The sequence below is a fragment of the Cricetulus griseus genome, assembly GCF_003668045.3.
Source record: "Cricetulus griseus strain 17A/GY chromosome 1 unlocalized genomic scaffold, alternate assembly CriGri-PICRH-1.0 chr1_1, whole genome shotgun sequence".
NCBI classification, from domain to species: Eukaryota; Metazoa; Chordata; class Mammalia; order Rodentia; family Cricetidae; genus Cricetulus; species Cricetulus griseus.
Window position 1 is genome coordinate 32,053,996 of NW_023276807.1, and position 4,840 is coordinate 32,058,835.

At 59.8% G+C, this 4,840-nt stretch overlaps 1 long non-coding RNA gene across 1 annotated transcript; it reads right to left on the reverse strand.

The window, feature by feature from the left end:
• Positions 1-226: 226 nt before the first annotated feature.
• Positions 227-4,032, reverse strand: LOC118239676. Its single transcript, XR_004772455.1, has 2 exons — positions 2,414-4,032; positions 227-2,137 (listed from the first exon to the last, which is right to left on the reverse strand). It is a non-coding gene; the product is annotated as an uncharacterized LOC118239676 (long non-coding RNA).
• Between the last annotated feature and the right edge of the window lie 808 nt (positions 4,033-4,840).

Here is a 4,840-nt window from a genome sequence, read left to right on the forward strand (position 1 = left end):
CACCTTTTGTCTCTTGGCAACCAGAGGGAGAAACCTCAGGTGCTCAGGTGGGAAGTGAGAGCAGGGCTGCATTTTGGGGTGAGGGGTTGGGAGTCAGATGGGAGGGGGTGATCCGAACAAGAGCTGGCTCTTATTTTACATTCCAAATGCTGAACAAGTGATCTCATTTTTGTTGCTGGCGATACAGAACCAGGATTCTGTGTTCTAGACTAAACCAGATTTCATGGACTTTAGACAGTTCTATTTCATTTCAACAGTTAAGCATACTCCTTCCCCACACAGGGCACATTGGAAGCACCCTCTCAACTATATACATGAAGGACTAGGACAGAGACCAGCTCTGATCGAGTCTAAGGGTACCATCGTTGAGAGTCCATACTGCCTGGGTAGGTCCTTCTGCAAGAGCCAGCACTTGGGGACTTCTGAAAGGCATTGTAACAAAGAAGGTCATGTCTTAGGTACATAAGGGACCCCCTCCCTTGGGCCCACTTCCTCAGGATAAGACTCTTTCTCCTAACCCTGGACAAAATGGCTTGTGAAGGATTTGTCTGCCATCAAGAGTGGCTGCCAGGATGGTGGTCATGACGGCTGGCTGGCCCAGTTGTGGGTGCCTTTGTGCGTTGTGACTGGGTGTCTGTGTCTGGAGTCACTAAGCGCTTGTTCTGTGGGTTAAGGGATGTGGGGGTGGGGGCATAGCCTGTAGCAGGGAGGTACGTGAGGCTGGGCACGAACAGCTTCACCCACCAGCCCTAGTCTTGCCAGGTACGACCAGCTGCTTCGTACCAATGCCTACCGCCTCCTCCCTTCCCTGGGCATGGCCAAGCCGGGGGGCAAATGACTTGGCGAGCACCTCCCTCACTTGGGCCCACTGGGACAGAGCCAGATCACCTGGGGCGAAGGCAGGATTCCTTGCTGGTGGGTGCTCTGCCAACCACCCCCTTTCCCCGGACTCCCAAATGGGCAGGATGGGGAAGGGGCACTGGCCAAGAGACAGACCCCTTTCTGTCCCTTGGTCTGTAGAAGGGTCGAACTGAGCACAGGATGCTTGATGGATAGAGAGGACAGTTCTCTGTTGAGGGCCCAGGAAATGATTTCCATGCAAATGAGATGCAAACTCCTTAATGAGTTTGCAATTAGGAGTCCAAGCCTGCCAGGCCCGGGCAATGCCTTTGGGTTTTATGAATGGGCCCGGGCCGGGAGTGGGAGGCGGCGCGCCGGTCCGCCCCCACAGCTCCCTGTCTCCGCGCCCGCGACATGCCGCGCCGCACGTTGCTGCCTCTCGGCCCGCCGCAACTTGGCCGCCCGCCAGCGGGTCAGCTGCTCCGGTCGGCGGCGCGGGAGGCTGTCGGCCAGAGTCCCCGCCACGCTGCCTGCCGGCGTCGCGTTGGGGCCGAGGACACGCCCCCTGGGGTCCGGTTGGGGCTCTGTCCTCCGGCGCCCCTTTCCCCGTTATGGGAATGGCTTCTTGCAGTTAGTTGGGCTAGCAAAGTTAGCCTTTGGGTTGGGAGAGCACTGGCTCCTAACTTGGAGGGCTGTATGTGTGTGACCTTGGGAGGCCGGAAGCAAAGGTGACAGAGAGGGACTAGTTTCTGTCGTAGAGCCCCTGCATCGTCCTGGCTTCCCGTGGTGTTCTCCTAGCTTACCCTCCACCCCCCGGGCACCTGCTTTTTTTGCGTGCAAAGCTGCCCCACGGTCTGTTCTGGGGCTGAAGAGAGGCCTCTTAAGTGGGTGCACGTGCCCCAAAAGAGACTCACCAGATTGCCTGTACGGAGCCCTCTTTTCCCAAAGCCTCTCCCCTCCCCCTCTGCTTTCAGAGTAGATTAACTAATTACCTCCAATTAAAGCGCCTAGCTCTCTGTTCCTCCTGGGCTTCAACCCCGCCCCCGGGAGTCCTCCCAGGCTGGCTGGTAGGGGACCTGGCCACTTAGGTGGATCAGTGAATCGGTTAAGTGAGGCGGGGAGGGCACCACAAAAGGCAGCCGCGGTGTCATGTGCTTCATGGGGAGTGGTGCAGACAGCCTGGCCCTCTGGCTTTGCAGGCTGTGGAGTACAAGTCTGGCCCGGGCCGCAGGCCCTAATGGGCCTGTGAAGGTCAGGAATGGAGACGACCTCTGGAGGTAAGACCTGGCTGAAGGTTCTGAGGACCAGAGAAGCAACTGTCAGGGCATAACCAGAGGCCACCAGTCTTTGGGGACACTGGTGGCCTCCCTCCCTCAGCACTCCAAATGTCCCTCCTCTCTCTAACCTTGTTCCTCCCAACCTTTCTAAGTTCTCTTCTGCCCCACCCCTCTGTGGCCTCAGCACTAGCCCAGCCCAGTCCACCCCAGGCCCCGCCCTGACCCCACGTGTGGTACGTGAGGGGAAGGATACCTGGCATTGGAGGTAGGACGATGGCTTGTGACCCAAGTCTCACCTCTGGACAAGCTGGCCAGTCTTGGTCAGGCACGCTCATGCCAGGCTGTGACTCAGGGCCTAATTCTACTTTGAGTCCTGCCATCGCTGGGGTCTGGGCTTAGCGCTCTTGTGTGTGTGAAGTGCGAGAGACAGCTACTGCCAGTTGCACGCTTAAGTCTTGGGGTGCCCTCTCTTTAAGCTCCTGGGTTCAGGGTACCAGACCTGGCCTTCCAGCATGTTGTCCTGGTAGGAGGTGGCAGGGAAGGCCGTCTGGCAGGCACAAGGGTTTCAGGGACAGAGGGCAAGTGAGCCATTCAGGGCAGGGAGTGCCATTTCTGGGATGTCAAAAGCCCTGTTTGCTAGCTTACTTACCCCCCAGCCCCAAGTAAAGCTGGTCATGATTTTCCCACGTCTAGGGGCTCGTCTTAATGTATGCATGGGCTTTGATAGGGGAGCTTAAAGTCCTCACTTGTTTCTCTGCCCCTTGTCCCCTTCCCTAGATCTTCCTTGCGTACATGTGCAGGACTTTGTTCTTTCCCGCACTTTGCACTGGCCAGCAGAGGGCGCTGCCCAAGGACCGAGGCCACTAGGGAGATGGACGAGAATCCTTCCTTGTGTAGGGCGAGTAAGTCCAGTCTCTCTCTCTCTCTCTCTCTCTCTCTCTCTCTCTCTCTCTCTCTCTCTCTCTAGAGATGAATGGGCCCTGGGAAGTTTGCCTTTCTTTCTGGGGATCTAGACTTAACCTGTCAGTAGAGGGCTAGCAGTTAGACCACAGAATGAACCCTGGTGGCTTCGGGCAGGAAGGAACTTGAGGGGAGCCATCATCTCTTCTTTCTGCATCTTGAATGAGGAGGGTGCCCTGGAGGTGGCCGGCTTTCCTTCCCTGACCTTGGGAGAAGGGTTGGGAGGGGCTGCATAGAATAGCTGTGTCCCACCCTGTGGGAGGGACTGCTGTGGACATCTGGGCCACATCTGGAATCCTGGCAAGACAGCTCATGGGTTACAGGATCCAGCTCTTGGTGGTTGCTCACCATTACGTTCCCGGGGAGCCCTTTATAGACAGGTACACACCTGCTGCAAGGGTGCTCAGTTGTAACACCGTAACACCACCCAATTCCTGCCGACTCGGTCGTCCTGACGTTGCTGGGCAGCGGCAGGTTCCACCAGACCTTTCTGTGACTCTGCTTTTGGGAGCAGGGTGATGCTGGCCTTTTCCATGCGGAAAGGGGGCACCTATGTCCTGGGGTCCACCCTGCCTCCAGGTGGGTAGGAGGACGGAGGGCAGCGAGGCTGCAGCACCTCTCAGGGACTCTGCCTCATGGTAGGCCGAGTGGGGAAGGGTTACAGCTGGGTCGGTTCACACAAAAGCTTGACAACGTGATTGGGACCGAAAGCGAGGAAGGGACAGCAGGGGCCGTTCTTTCCTGAGTCTGGGGTTCTGGATTCTGGGAGGGGAACAACACCGGGGAGGGAGGGGAGCAACCCTCTGGATCCGCTGCCTTCCAGGAATCCCCGGAAGGGAGCAGGAGGATGGCCGGAATGGTCTCGCTCGCAGAAAGGAGCTGGCGGGGGAGGGGGACCCGGGCTAAGCACGGAGCCCACCCGGGCCGTCCGCCTGGTCGCCCCGCTCGGGGGGCCTGCCCCTCAAGCCCCTCAAGCCCCTTCCCCTTCCCCTTCCCCGCGGGCGCGGCGCGGCCCCTCCCCCAGGCCGAGCGCCGCCTCCCCTCCCTCCTCCCCCTCCCACCCCGCGCTGCAGCTGCTGCCGACGGCCATTCTGCACGTAGCGAATGGAGGAGCCGCACAAGGGAGGCCTCGAGTGCGCGCGCGCGCGGGAGCCGGGGCCGCGCGGGCGGGCGGGGGAGCGGAGGAGGGCGCGCGTGCGCGGCGCCGCAGCCCAGAGCGCGCGGTCCGTCCGCGCGCGGCTGCGGGGCTGGTGATGCTCGGCGGTAGCCACCAGCCAGCCCGCCCCTCTTCCAGGGTCCCTCCGCGCACGCCACTTCCTTTCCGGCCACCGCCACCTCTGCCCAGGCCCTTTAAATCTCCCACCTCAATTGCACCATCCCTGGCGAGTAGTAGGCCCTTCTTGGGAGGTGCTGGGATGCTTCGATTGGCTCTCCTTCCTTGTCCACAGGGTCACTGCCCTATAGTACACCAGGTTCTGGGCTGGGAGCTGGAAGAGGGCTGACAGAAGAGGTTACCACTATTCCTCCAGGAGCGCTCATCTTGGAGGCCCTCGTCCTCCCACTTGTGGTTGCCTGAAGCTAAGGCAGGCCCTGTGAAGCCCCCTGTAAGGGCCTGGGGAGGCAAAACACAGGGGGCTTTGACCCGACTTTCCTCTCGGGAGTGCCTTCCTCCGGAGTCGCTTCCTCCCTTGGTTTGTCACCTGCACAGCTCCTACTCCCTTGGTGTCCAGGATCTGGCTGGGCTCTGCCCACACTGCTGGCAA